Here is a 16,615-nt window from a genome sequence, read left to right as displayed (position 1 = left end):
GATATGCAATTAACGGGCCTTTTCCGTCCCTTCAACACACAATGAAATGCAATGAGGTATGCACTCCTTTGCAAGGCAAGTAGAGGCTTGCGGAAAAACTAGACACATCCAACATTCAAGCACATAAATAATCATAGGATGCATCAATCAAAAAGTCAACCGCTTTCCTCATCTAAGCGGAGGGTTTGTTCCATAAATTAAAGGTTCGGTCGGGAGATAATTTCTCATAGTCTTAGCGGGGTGTCGACCCTTAGTGATGGCTCAAGCAACCTAAATGTGACAACCGATTGCCTAGGAAACCAATTCAAAGGCGGGTAAGGGGGGAACAAAGCCTAACCTTCAAGATTTATATCACACACTCAAGATTCGAGCAAGTTGACCCATGACTAAGAGGACCTAGACTACCGTTGTGACACCCCCACATACCAAGGTGCCTTACCAAGACCACCCTAGCATGAGAGACCGTCACCATCTCGGTTGCCCAAGGCTAGTATATCAAAGTTACCATTCCAAAACAACATTTATTAAAGTATAATGAATTAACTATTACATGATCCAAAACCAAATCCAAAAACAATGTTCACTAGTACTCAAACAACTGAAACTAGAAAGGTAAATCTCATGACAATGGAAGCCAGACTCGAGTGATGACTCCCCATCTCGTCCCCGGAGCTAATAACCATCATCACCTGTCACAATCTGTTCACCCTCCCCGAATGGATCACCACAGATTTACAAAACAACAACGGGGTCAGTTTACTGCATAACCAACATAAGACAAGTACGGTAAGATAAACAGATGTTCACAATCCACCTCCAACTCCCAATCACATCATGTAACTGACTACACACTAAAGTGTGTAGCCCTGGTAGTGGGGGACCGTAGCCTTGCCCACCAAATCCCCGCTCATCAACGAGCGATAACCCTGTTCATTAATGTTCACATCCCCTCGTGTGGCGGGTTCCACAGAGGACGAAACTAGCGCGTGAAGCCACTCCCGCAAGTGACTTCACTCAGCCGAGGATGCGCCTTGCGAACATCACCAACAACCATCACCACACCAACCTCAAACTCCAATTCAACAACAACAGATAATCACAATATCAATCGTACAAACAATTACCACATAATCTTAAATCAATTAAACAGTAAACCGAGTAGGGAAACCCTACGTTAGTAAAACCTGAAATGATACAATCAAGCAGGCTAAAATGGTTCCTTTACGAAATCTCCACCTAACAACAATCACATAATTCCAATTACAACATGCCAAAATCCCCTTTCCCCCAAATCATAAACTAGGGCAAAACCCTAAAGGACAAATTATTGAAACTTATGTAATCAGAGGCTTACCGACACAATCGACGCAAGGAAAGATGAACTAGACTCACGAACGATCCACGCACATGAGAGAGAGATTTGGAGAGGATTAGAGTTACGTTGTAAGTTTAGGTTTTGTTAAAGTGATTAAGAATTGTAAATCCCGTTTTATATAACTCTAATCCTTTCTAAATCAAACCGCCGAAATAATACCCGTCAGACCAGATACTCGGTCGAGTATAGAGTATACTCGGCCGAGTATCCTCTACTCGGTCGAGTATTCCCATACTCGGCCAAGTATTCCTGGACAGTAATCTGACCAGAAACACACAGCACATTTACTCGGCCGAGTACGCCATATTCGGCCGAGTAACCAACTTAGAAAACCGTAGTATTACAGTCTTCCCTCCTTAAAAATAACTTCGTCCCCAAAGTTCACACTATACACACAAAACAAGACCAACAACTACAACACAACTCCTCGACCACTACTACCAGAACCAAATAACTCCCACTAAATAAAACAAAACACCCAACTCAAACTGAAAAGATGACACAAACATAGCAAAGCTAACTCAAACTAACCCAAAAACAAGAATGCGACCATATCCTACCCCCCTAAAAAACGACGATTACGTTGCCGTAACCAAACATACCTGATCGAAAAGGTGAGGAAAACGCTCTCGCATAGACTCCTCTGGTTCCCATGTGGCTTCTTCCACATTGTGATTAGACCAAAGTACCTTTAGTAAGACGGTCTCACCATTCCTTGTCTTGCGCACTTTGCGGTCTAATATCTCCTTAGGAACCTCCGCATAAGTTAAAGACTCATCAAGCTCTATGTTCTCAACCTCAAGCACATGTGATGGATCAATGACATACTTTCGGAGCTGTGAAACATGAAACACGTTGTGGACTCGGTGTAATGCTGGTGGTAAAGCTAACCGGTAGGCTACTTCACCGACACGATCTAAAATCTTATATGGGCCGATAAAATTTTGGCTCAACTTACCTTTCTTGCCAAACCTCATCACCCCTCGCATAGGTGACACTTTCAAAAGGACTTTGTCACCTACTACGAACTCGATGTCCATGCGATGAAAATCTGCATAACTCTTTTAGCGATCTTGAGCTGCTTTCATCTTTTGACGAATCAGACAAACTTGCTTAATCATATCCTGCACCATCTATGGTCCTAAAACCACAGCCTCTGCACTGTCATCCCACCAAACCGGATTCCTGCACTTCCTGCCATATAAAGCCTCGAACGGTGCCATTCCTATACTGGTGTGATAGCTGTTGTTGTAACAAAACTCAATCAAATCCAGCCTATCTTCCCAACTTCCACCAAACTCCATGGCAAAGCCCTTAACATATCCTCCAAGGTCTTGAGAGTCCTCTCAGTCTGACCATCTGTGGCAAGATGAAAAGATGTACTCATCTTTAAGGTCGTTCCCATGTAATCCTGCAACTCCTGCCAAAACCGTGATATAAACCTCACATCTCGATCCGACACTATATCCTTAGGCACACCATGTAACCAAACCACATGCTTTCTGTAACCCAAAGCTAGCTGTATCTTGGTCCAAGTGTCCTTCATCGGAATGAAATGAGCTGACTTAGTTAAACGATCGACAATTACCCAATCATATTGTTACCTTACTGTGTCCTTGGTAACCCCACTATAAAGTCCATAGAGATCAACTCCCACTTCCACTCGGGTACCTCAAGTGACTGAATCTTACCTTGTGGTCTTCGTTGCTCACCCTTTGCCCTCTGGCATGTCAGACACTTAGCCACGAATTCGGCCACATCCCTCTTCATATTAGGCCACCAAAACATTTTCTTGAGGTCCTTATAAAGCTTATCACCTCCCGGATGAACTGAATAAGGAGTGCAATGAGCCTCAGTCAAAATTACTCTCCTCAAATCCGTATCATTAGGAACACACCACCTCCCATCGAAATGAACACTCCCATCACTATGGATAGAAAACCTGGAAACCGGGCCGCTCTCCACCCTTGAGTTCCATTCTTGGATCTTAGGATCAAGCTCTTGTTTTCTCTTTATATCATCATACAAATTTGGCTCGATCGTCAAATCCCCAATGGTATCCCCCTTCCGAATCATATGGATCCCCATCTTGGACATCTCATCCCTCAGCTTCAGCAAAGACATAGCTGTACACAACGAATGAAAACTCTTCCTACTCAAAGCATCTGCAACAACATTAGTCTTACCCTCTTAATAGATGATCTCCATGTCATAGTCCCAAATCAGCTCCATCCATCGTCTCTATCGCATGTTAAGCTCCATCTGAGTGTAGATATACTTCAGACTCTTATGATCAGAAAACACCTTAAAAGTTGCCCCATAAGATAGTGCCTCAAAATCTTATGAGCAAAAATAACCGCACCCAATTCCAAATCATGAGTAGGATAGTTCTCCTCATACGGCTTCAGCTGCCTCGACGCATAAGCTATAGCCATCCCATTCAGCATCAGAACACATCCCAAACCATTCTTTAAAGAGTCGGTGTATACCTCAAAGTTCTCACTTCCCTCAGGTAAAGCCAAGATAGGAGCTGTGGTCAAACGCTCCTTTAAGGTCTGGAACGCCATCTCATAACTCTCATCCCACCGAAATCTGGTCTCTTTCCTCATCAAAGCAGTCATAGGCCACGCGATCGTAGAAAAGTCTTTCACGAACCTCCTTTAGTAAACAGCTAAACCCAAGAAACTCCTAATCTCAGCAACATTCTTTGGTGATTCCCACTTGGTAACTTCCTCAATCTTGCTAGGATCCACCGACACACCCTCTTTAGATATCACGTGACCCAGAAAATCCACTTTCGTCAGCCAAAACTCACACTTGGATAACTTAGCATATAGCTGATTATCTCGCAATGTCTGCAAAACTAACCTTAGATGCTCCTCGTGCTCCTACTTAGTCTTGGAATAGACCAAGATATCATCAATAAAGATGACCACAAACCTGTCCAAGAACGCGCTGAAAATCCGGTTCATAAGATCCATGAAAACTGCTGATGCATTCGTCAACCCAAAAGGCATCGCCACGTACTCATAGTGACCATACCGTGACCGAAAAGCTGTCTTAGGAATATCGTCATTGTTTAGGTGATTTTTACCAAGTTAATTGTATTAGGTCAATGCGGTCTTACTCGTTGGTTGCTTGATTTGATCGTTTGTTTTTTATATTTAAATTAGGAAATAAAGCACGAAATATAAATTGACACGTACGATTTGGTGACGCGGAAAACCCAATGTGGGAACAACCGCGGGAGGGACGGTACCCTGCCAAATATTGCACTATCTTTGAATGGGAGGATGAATACAATTGATGCGTAATGTAAATCTTGCTAGCACGAGGTATTGTGTATGTGTGATCTTGGATGATCTTCTTCGATTGCTTCCCTTGCTATTTATAGGGTAAGAACCCTAGGTGTATCCTACCATGTTTATGGAAAGGCATATAACTCCCATAATAACTCTTTCCATATCTTACTATCTCCCTCAATTCTCCTTGATCTCCCTGAATGCTCCCTGACTTCTCCCTGACTTATCTTTCCTAAACACGGATGCTTCCTTCAGTGGGCTTTGGCCTCCTTCTACACGCGACTGCTGGCCCATTTTCCCTTTCAGCTCCCTTGCTCCCAATCGTGGGCTCCCCTTCTTCCACTCCTTCCTTTATGATCAATTACTTACTAAGTGGGCTTTCCTTATTGTGTTAATTTTAGCCCAAACAGTCATCTTCTATCCTCAACTGATGATAACCCGACCTCAAATCGATCTTAGAGAACACCCCTACGCCACTCAACTGATAAAAAAGGTCTTCAATCCTTGGCAAAGGATACCTGTTCTTCACTGTGATATGATTCAGCTCCCTATAGTCGATGCATAGCCTCATGCTCCCATCTTTCTTCTTCACAAACAACACTGGTGCTCCCCACGGTGACATACTATGCTGGATATACCCCTTGTCTAACAAATCATGTAGCCGTTTCTTCAACTCTTCTAGTTCTTTAGGTACCATACGATACGATGCTTTAGATATAGGGCCTGTCCCCGATTTGAGCTCCACGTTGAAGTCGATATCTCTCTTAGGTGGTAACCCGGTATCTCATCTGGAAAGACGTCACTGAACTCTCCAACCACATGTATATCAGATGCTGTCAGCTGTTCCGCACGCCTATCTCTCACTTGGAAAAGAATCGAGGGACACTACTTCCTGAAACATGACTTTAAAGTCATTACAGCGATGAGCTTACACTTTGGCCTCACAACAAACCCCTTATAAGACACTTTGACACCCTTGGGACCCATCAAAGACACTTTCTTTTGTCGGCAATCTATCTTAGCATCATACTTACCCAACCAGTCCATCCCGACGATGACCTCAAACCCATCCATAGGAAACTCTAACAAGTTGACCGGTAAGTCTACCTCTCCTACCAACATGGACACATCCCTATACAACTTAACACAAGACACTGACTCTCCAGAAGGTATAAGCACATCATCCTTTACAAGTTCATACCCCCCCAAACCCATAGCTAAGCCATGACTTCTAGACACAAAAGAATGGGTTGCCCCAAAGTCAAACAAAATGAAAGACGGTGTATTATGAATAAGAAAGGTACCGGTAACTACATGAACATCGTTCTCAAACTCCTGTTTGCCCACCATGAAGAGCTTCCCGCTGCTTTTCTGACCTCCACTCTGGACCGAGGTGTTCGAAGTAGTCCGCTTAGCTGCCGAGTTCTGAGTCACACTGTTGTTTGGGTGCTGATAGGATCCTCCACTGTTGCGGTTGAAACCGCCATTGTTGTTGTTCTGCCATCCACGGTTACCCCAAGACCCAGATGGCCTGTTGCTAGCAAAACTCTGACTCGGAGCCTGAGAGAAACTCCCCTGATAAGCTCCTGAAAACCCTCCAACTTTAGCACTGGTACAGTCGTGCCTCTTGTGACCCACTCCACCACAGTTGTAGCAAGTAAGGTTAGAATTGTCACTAACACTCCGACCACCACCTCTTCCCCATGCTCGAGATCCCTCTGAAACCCCATATTCTCCAAAAAAAGCCCTTGACTGACCATAGTTTCTCTTCTTAAGGCCCGAATGATTGCCACTCTGACTCTCTGCTTTCCACTTTTCAGTGGTTCTCTCCTTAGCCTCCTTGGCCAAGTCCACCAACCTCACAGCTTGCCCAGCCCGCGAGTATACCTCTTGCAGATCGGTAATAACTCCAGCTGGTAACCTATTCATGATCTTAGGTGCCAACCCCTTCTCGAAACGAAGAGCCAAACCTCGCTGTCCTAGCTGCATGTCTTCTGCGTAACGTGATAACTCAAGGAACCGGTGATAGTACTCTGTGACAGTCATGTCATCAGCTATGGTGAAAGAATCAAACTCGGCTCTCATCTTATGACGGATGTGCTCCGGCACAAATTGCTCCCTCATAGCACTCTTTAGACCTGCCCACGGTATAGCACCGAGCCCCTCATCCCTGTAGTATGCCCTGACATCTTCTTTCACGTTCTGCCACCAAACCGCAGCCTCACCTCTCAGATACTACACCACCTGTTCGATAACCAACTCTGCCGGACACTTCACAACCTCAAGAAGACTCTCCATCTCGCGGTGCCAGTTATCGAGCAACTTAAGTTCTCCAGTGCCCTCATAAGTCGATGGGTTAAAGCGGGCAATAATGGTGCTTAGGTGGGTTGCGTCCACCGGTTTCTCAGCCCCCTTTCCCACATTCTTAAGAGCTTCTAGGAGTGTATCCTGTTGCTCAATCATACGGGCTACCTCATCTGTGGTCATCTCAGATGCTTGGATGTAAGCTGCTGACCTCTTTGACGACAGTTTGAGCTGATAGAAGCAAGGAAATGTAAGCACATAGTCCATGGCTCAAAATAAACAAGACCCTTCGCTAAAGAAGCACTCAGCCGAGTACGGTGAGATACTCGGTCGAGTATAGACTACTCGGTCGAGTATCACTATTACTCGGCCGAGTGTTCCACTCCAGTATCCAAACGTCGAAAAATCAAAAAACATACTCGGTCGAGTATGGGTACTACTCGATCGAGTATGCCTCACTCGGTCGAGTATGCCTACTACTCGGCCGAGTGATCACAATCCAGTAGCTACTGCTACGTGCCCAACAAACAACACTCGGTTGAGTGCCTGGTTACTCGGTCGAGTATCCCCTACTCGGTCGAGTACCCACCCTGCTCGGCCGAGTCATGCCAAAAACGAGCTACAAACTGACGTTAACATACTTAATCATGCTTTTCTATATATATATATACGATACTCTACTACCCCTTTCAAAAGCCAAGTAGTAAACACATATCATGCTCAAGATCTGTCATATACAACTACGCAATTCACCTTTCATATACTACCATGTTCAAATTCTTTCATCACTTTATCCAACAACTTCACAAGATTCACAGCTACAGGTACCACACACATGACTTGAAACACACAACGGTTCCCAAGACTCCCCCATGTGATCAGCTCGAGATCGTAAGGGCTTTAATGTGACTTCAGGACGTCTCCTAAGTCTTTGCAATAGCTCCAAACAACTCTCCCCGGGTTCATTTTATTTAGACTCCCTATGTTAATTAGTTTTATTAGTTTTAGGTTCCAGAATCGTCGCTCTGATACCACTTTGGGACACCCCCACATACCAAGGTGCGTTACGAAGACCACCCTAGCATGAGAGACCGTCACCATCTCGGTTGACCGAGGCTAGTATATCAAAGTTACCATTCAAAAATAACATTTCTTAAAGTATAATGAATTAACTATTACATGATCTAAAACCAAATCCAAAAACAATGTTCACTAGTACTCAAACGACTGAAACTAGAAAGGTAAAGCTCATGATAGCGGAAGCTAGACTCGAGTGATGACTCCCCATCTCGTCCCCGGAGCTAATAACCATCATCACCTGTCACAATCTGCTCACCATTCCCGAATGGCTCACTACAAATTTACAAAACATCAACGCGGTCAGTTTACTACATAACCAACATAAGACAAGTACGATAAGATAAATAGTTGTTCACAATCCATCTCCAACTCCCAATCATATCATATAACTGACTACACAATAAAGTGTGTAGCCCTGCCAGTGGGGGCCTGCAGCCTTGCCCACCAAATCCCCTCTCATTAACGAGCGATAACCCTGTTCATTAATGTGCACATCCCCTCCTGTGGCGAGTTCCATAGAGGGCGAAACTAGGGCGTGAAGCCACTCCCGCAAGTAACTCCACTCAGCCGAGGACGCGCCTCGGAAACATCACCAACAACCATCACCACACCAACCCCAAATTCCAATTAAACAACCGCAGATAATCACAATATCAATCGTACAAAAAATTACCATATAATCTTAAATTAATTAAACAGTAAACCGGGTAGGGAAACCCTACCTCAGGACAAACTGAAATGACACAATCAAGCAGGCTAAAATGACTCCTCTACAAAGTCTCCACCTAACAACAATCACATAATTCCAATTACAACATGCCAAAATCCCCTTTCCCCCAAATCATTGATGAGCGTGTCGTTGTACGCCCTCAAACACATTTATACCCAACTACTAGCATAGCAAGCAAGTCGGGGTCGAACCCAAAGGATGGGGGGTACTCAAATTGTTCAATATATTTGTAGTTGCACTGAGGGTTGTCACAATTGAAAAAGGTTGAAGATTCTAAATTAATGAAAGCAATAAGCAATAAATAAAAGGATGTAAACAAATGATAAAAAGCACTAGGATGTCATGGGATCATAGGAAGTTCATGGTGGTGATCATACAAATATGTTTACATAGTTGCAAGCAAATTATTGTTGTAGTGGAATCGAGTTAGTTTTGTCTTACGATTCATAGGAAGATTTGGGCCCCGGAGCCGAGTCGTCAAGACTGTACAACACCTACAAGTCGACTTACTTTCTTCCTATTCACCTCTATGCATGGTCTAACAAGACTCGTGTTAGTTTATATCTTACAAGTCTTGTTGAATAGATAAGAGATGTGCAAAATGCAAGGTTTCATAGTCTAGCATTTTATCAAGCACAACATGTGCATATGTTGACACTACAACAAGCAAGCAATCTTATGATAACATATTAGATTAAGTATGAATCTACCCCCATGTTATAGCTCCCCTAATCCCCCACTAATCCTAGCTAAGAGACTACTCACTACTCATCATGATTATTATGCTAGCAATGGTGTCAAACATCACAACACAAGTGAACATGATGATTAAGCAAGATAACAAACAAGAGATTAACGAGTAAATAAAGAGGGATTAAGAGTGTTACCAACTTGGAGAGTAAAGATGAACATAAATAAAGAAGAATCCTTGAATAAAGATGAAGACTTGTCACTTAATCTTCAAATACATACCCAAGAGATCCAAATGTAAACAACTTGAATTGAACAAAGGAAATGGAAGAACAATAGAAAAAACCCTTTGATTAATGGTGGAGAGTTGTCAATTCCCCAATACAAACCCAAGAATTCTTCAAGTACAAAGCTAAATCTATGATTGTTTGAGAAATAGTTGAGGAAAGATTAAATTGCAATTTGTGGAATGATTAAAGACTAATCTATTATAATCAACTCCTAATCTAATCTAAGAAAGCTTAATCTAAACTAAGGAAGCTTTGCCTCCACTAAGAGGGCTTAATCTCTTGATTATTATAAATGGAGTATATATACTGGTACATCATTAGGTTAATGGTCGGACTATTTCGGATGCTATATTCTATTTTTCGGAACAATTGTCGTTGGAAGCACCTAGACCAAAACACAATTTATAACTTCACAAACAACTCTACAATAAGTAAAGAGGCAAGTAAAGGTCGGATCCCAAGGGACGGAAATTGAGATGAGATTTCTATTGAAACTAGTGGTGTCTTAGGGGTGTCACAATTTGGGTTGATGTAGAAGGTCACTAAACTAAATAACAATGAAAGTAAATAAGCAAGATGAATTGAAAGGATTGTAAACAATTGATAAAAAGCACTAGGGTTTCATGGGGTCATAGGGGATTCATGGGAATTGATCATACAAACATGTTCTCAAATTATAAGCAAGCAATTATTGTTGTGATGAATTGAGTTGGGTTATATCTTACAATCCTAGGAAAGTTTGGGTCCCGGAGCCGAATCGATTAGATTGTACAACACCTACAAGTCGACTTAGTCTTCCCTACTCAACAACATGCATGGTCTAATGAGACTCGAGTTGGTTTATGTCTTACAAGTCTCATTGAAAAGATAGGTGATGGGTAAAAAATGCAAGGATTCATAGGCTCACATTTCATCAAACATAACATGTGCATGAGTTGAGATCAAAACAAGCAAGCAAATAAACCATGAAAGCATATTAATTTAAGCATGAATCATTCTCCATGTTGGTTTCCCCTAATTACCCATTAACCCTAGCTATGGAACTACTCACTCATTATCATGTTGAACATGCTAGCAAGGTTGTCAATCATACCAACAAAGTGAAACATGATGAACAAATGAAAGTAATTAGCAATAATTAAAAAGGGATTAAGAGAATTATACCTACTAATGATTCCAATAATAAAGCAAAGAATAATAGAAGTACTTGATGCTTGATTGAGAGGTTTTCAGTCTCCTAATAATAACCCAAATAATCTTCAATTACCCAAAATAAAGGATGAACAAAAGAGAGATTAAGGAAATAAAACTTGTATTAAAACTTGATTAATTGTTGATTACAAAACTAAAGAGAGATTTGATTGATATTAATTACTCTAAGATTTGATAAGAAGAACATGCTCTTCTAATTAGACTAATAGGGTATTTATAGTGGAAATTAGGTGGATGCATTAGGGTTAACTAAGGGCTTAAATGACGATTAAGTCCCTACTTAGGGAAACGCCGGTATTTTCTGAAGGAAGAGCATCTTTTTTGAAGCTTGAAGAAACGGATTTGCGCTGTCTTGGAATCCGTGCGTCTTAGGCACGGGACGGCCAGATTGACGAGTCTCTGCCCGGGCGTCTTTGGGAGAAGACGGGCGTCTTCTGGGTGCTGCTGCCCGGGCGTCTTTGGTAGAAGACGCACAGATTGTGGTCCTGGGTGACGGGCGTCTTCAGGGGAAGACGGGCGGATTGCTGCTCAGCAGTGTTTCTTCTTCTTTTCTTCCCTTTTCTTCATAAAATCCTTGGGGATTTCCTTGGGGATGCAAGGATCTTTCCTCATCATTGCCCAACTACTATAATATGTACAAAGGCCTTCTAATCTTGTCTCTCCTTGATGCTTGGTCATTGGATTCAATCAATTTAGTCTCATTTTGCCATGAAAATGCAAGGTTTGCACTCCTTTCCTACCAAGGACACAAAACCTCAAAGAATATGCAAAACAAAGAACTAAAGACAATAAATGACCCAAAAATGCATTAAAAAGCATGGGAACAAGGCTAATTCGGGGACTAAATGTGCGCTTATTATGGTCACATCAGTTAAGAAAGGGTATATTAGGAAATAATATGCTTAGGCGTCGGATAGAGCCTTGCAAGTTCTAGGAGGAGCCCCACGACTCCCCATTGTGAATACAATATAGCTGCGTAACAATCCCCTCGACCTGGCTTGGGGACGCCCGTTCTGAGCTTGGGGACGCCCGTCCTGAGTCTGGGATGCCCGACCTGAGTCTGGGACGCTCGGCCCGACCTTGGGAAGCCCGTCCTAAATGGCTTCTCTTCTTGTCTTTGCTTTACTGCCTTGTGGTCCGTGGGGATCATCAAGGGGTCATGGGGTTCCTTTGTTATTGCCCATTTCCTTGCTTTATTGACTTAGCCCTTTAATGTTAGTCTCCTCTTTGGTGCTTGGTCATTATATGTTTATCAATTTAGCTTCGTTTTACTCCGTTTAGGCAAGGTTAGTGCTCCTCTCCTACCAAGGACACCAACCCTCATAGAACATGCATAATAGGAAGCTAAAGACAAGAAACGACCCTAATACACACTAAAAAGCATAGGAACTAGGCTAGTTAGGGGACTAAATGTGCGTAAATATGAGTCACATTAAACATCCCCAAACCAAACCTTTGCTCGTCCCGAGTAAAGAGGTAACTAAAACTATGACCATTAATTATACTAATCTAATAAAATCGCCGATGTAAGACAATTAGCGGGTCTCACTCTGCCCCTTCAACTCACAACAAGACATCTATGAGGTAAGATGCCTTCTTGCAAGGCAAGGTGGGGCTTGCCAAAATGGCGATACATCCAAGCATTAAGCACACAAAACAAGTAATGGATGCATCCACAAAATAATAGCCACTTTTCTCATCTAAGTGGCGGAAATCATCTACAAGGGAAGCAATTTAAGGGCACACACTCCATCATAGATGTCGATTCTCCTAGTTACTAAGTCCAAGAGGATATAAACAAGTCACAACCAAGTTGTGTTAAACTAGGTTACCTTTGTCCACAATTGCTAAATGCTTTTGTCAAGAGCCAAGTCCCTTATGGTGTTAGAAACACTGTAGGATCGCGGAATTCCCCCTCTTGCCTAGACAAAAAAAAGGGTCGTCCCCTCTCTACCATGCAACAATGTAGGATCATCAAAGAATAGAAAAGGTTTCAAGATCCATGAGTTTCACAATGTTAGTTTGCTTTTGATTTGTTTTTCCCCCTAAATTGTTGTGGCATTTGACTTTTTGAGAACATTTCTTTACCATTGTTTATGTTTGGCATTTTGATACTTGACAAATTTTTCAATCTTTGCATTTTTGAACATTTTTCAAAGTAACCCCATTTTGTGGCAAGGGTACTTTTATTGAAGCATATGAGTCTATTTTTGCTCCTCTTTTCATTGATGCAATTTTTGCAAACATTTGATTTCGATTTTGACATTTTTTGTGCCCATTCACTTTTTGTTGACAAAATATGATGATAGAAGTGTAAGAACGATTACATGACTTCAAAGGTCACCTTGGAATAAACGGTAGCCAAGGAGTTATCACACCACAAGGTACTCTTGACTAGGCCTTAGTCCATGGGTTAAAAGATACTAGTATGACGCATCCTCTGATGTCTTGAGGGTATTCTAGCAAACAAAGTCTCAAGGAGAAGAATTATCTACAAGGGCCTTATATACACTTGTCAAGCTTGCCAAATAGGCATTTTCACAAAAATTTTCTAAAACGCAACTACATGCCATGATGCAACTATCATATATACAACCTAATGCATATGCTTCTATCAACTAAAATGCCATATAATCTAGATGCAAACTCTTAGCAACACATTGGTTTATACCGCATCAATCAAAATATAGCCACATTGTTATTAACATATAAAAAGGAGGAAAGAGATTTGGAAAGATCATACCATGCGGTCTTCTATTTCCTTCATGCCTCGAATGTGGCGTAGTTGACCCAATGTGATAAGAGTGACAAACAAACAACAAATATATACAATATATAGAATTCTACACTACAAAGGAAAGAACATGTTTTTGGAATTTTGAAATTTTGAAATTTTTATGGATTTTGTTTTTATGAAATTAAAGAACATATTTTTGAGTTTTTTTCGAAAATTTTCAATTTTTATGTGTTTTGGAATATAAATTCCCATCCCTCATTTTATTTTGGACATTGTCCTCAATGTATATGTAGGAGTAGGAATGAAAAAGAAATACTTGTTTTTGGATTTTTAAAGTTTAATGGAAATTGAAGTACAAATGCAATGATATGATATAAATGAATGCATGTTCTAACTAAATGCAATTCTATATGACATATATAACAAATGAATGCAATCTAAACTATACTATATGATGCATGTTCTCTATTAAGCTATGGTCACCTATGATCAAACCTCCCCAAACCGATTTAAGCCCTATTTCTAGTGTAGAAAGGAATAGGTTTGGTCATTAGTGACTATGTATGAATGCAAGTCTATATGCAACTAACATAGGCAATATGTGAGATATATTACAATGCAAACTATACTATATGAACTAACTAATATGCAAGGGTGATATGAGATATTTTACAAATGTAAGTCTATTCTAAATGATCAACTAAGATGTATGTCACTTCATGGTTTAACCTCCCCAAACCGATTTTAAACACCATTGCTAATGTAGGAAGAAGGGGTTTAACTACGAGGTAAATATACAAATGAAACTATACATGAGAGATAGGGAAAGAAAGGGTTCTTACAATCATTGTAGGATATAAAGATGGTAGATAGGATGCATACATAGCAATGTCACGAGCCAAATGAGAGAAAAAGGTGATTTTGGGGTCAACCCGCTCGGGTTGAAGCACGGGACGCGCGGTTCCTCAATAACTCGCCCGGATTCTTAGACAGGAAGAATTTTTTTCTTTCCTTTGGTTTCAACTCGCGCGAGTTGGGCTCGGTCCCCACGAATTGATGTAATTTTTGACCAAACACTCGAATCCTCCATTTTCTTCATTTCCTTGCATTTCCTATCTTCTCGTTTTCATCAATTTCCTTCAAAAAGCTCAATTAAAATATGAGATCCTTCCCTTTCATCTCTCATGCAATTTATTAAATGAATGCAAATCTACACTAAATGCATATATATAACTTAATGGTTATTGAGTAACTCCATCAAACCAAAGATTGTCAATAAACAATTTCATAGAAAATTATCACTAGCACTCAAAGCACGTAGAAGTCGGTCAAATTCTTGGGAGTGAGATATAAATAGCCATGGATAACAAGACAAGATTATGAAATTGAAAAATGCCCAAGTAATAGACCGGACAATCATGTTAAGAATACTATGACAAAAATCGTAAGAGATGTGATGGATGGAAGGAACATGAAACGAGTAATTTAACATTTCACTCAACTCGTCCTCCAAATAGTTAAAGTCACCACACTCAAGGCAAGTACTCTCATTATCATCCAAGGTGACTTCGATGATGTCTATTTGGGGTTCCCAAATGTCATTATATTCCTCGTCCCAACAAGGTCCATTATCAAAGGGGTTGTCTTAACAAGGCTCACCAAGCTCAACACAATTGTCTCCCTCTAAAATGTCATCCTCAAAGGGTGAGTTTTTACTCAAGCTCTCATCCATCACACTCTCACTTTGCCCATTAGCAGCAAGTTTCATGGAAGTTGGGTTCATCGTTACACAAGAAGAGTAGGATGACGGCATCCAAGCATTGGTTTCACAATCAAGAATGTACTCCTCGTCATCATCACTCTCTTTATCTATCACTCCCTCTTCCCAAGGAGGGGAAAATTTGTGAACATAGTGGGTAGGCTCAAGGTTATAGGAAGGTGTCTCATTCTCAAAAATCTCATTTTCATCGTAGTTTTCCTTAATGAATTTTTGAAATGTGGTTATCAGTCCTATCATACCTTTCTTGGCACTTTCAAAGATGTCATGTACAATTTTCTTAAGACATTGGGTGGTCATGAACTCAACAAATTCCCAAAATTCCTCACAACTCATCTCACATATCCTACCACCACTCAAGTGAAATGCTAAGTTGCGGGTTTCAAGGTTCATGCCATTATAAACAACATAACATGCTTCATAACTTGAAAGAGTAAAACCATGATGCCAAGCATAAGTCATATAATCTTCAAATCTTGCAATATATTTATCAAATGAATCATTATCAAATTGCCAAAAAGTGAATTAGACATGTTAAGCATATGAAATAGAACAAGTAAAATAAAACTCAAGAAGAAGAAGCACAACTAAAACTAGACAAAAGAACGATTCAAATACACTACACCGTCCTCGGCAACGGCGCCATTTTGATGAGCGTGTCATTGTACGCCCTTAAACACATTTATACCCAACTACTAGCATAGCCAGCAATTCGGGGTCGAACCCAAAGGACGGGGGGGGGGTACTCAAATTTTTCAATCTAATTGTAGTTGCACAGAGGGTTGTCACAATTGAAAAGGGTTGAAGATCCTAAACTAATGAAAGCAATAAGCAATAAATAAAAGGATGTAAACAAATGATAAAAAGCACTAGGATGTCATGGGATCATAGGTGGTTCATGGTGGTGATCATACAAACATGTTTACATAGCTACAAGCAAATTATTGTTGTAGTGGAATCGAGTTAGTTTATGTCTTACGATTTATAGGAAGATTTGGGTCCCGAAGACGAATCGTCAAGACTGTACAACACCTACAAGTCGACTTACTTTCTTTCTATTCACTTATATACATGGTATAACAAGACTCGATTTAGTTTATATCTTACAAGTCTTGTTG

The sequence above is a fragment of the Silene latifolia genome, chromosome X (assembly GCF_048544455.1).
Source record: "Silene latifolia isolate original U9 population chromosome X, ASM4854445v1, whole genome shotgun sequence".
NCBI lineage: Eukaryota > Viridiplantae > Streptophyta > Magnoliopsida > Caryophyllales > Caryophyllaceae > Silene > Silene latifolia.
Note: the sequence above shows the minus strand (reverse complement) of the source record.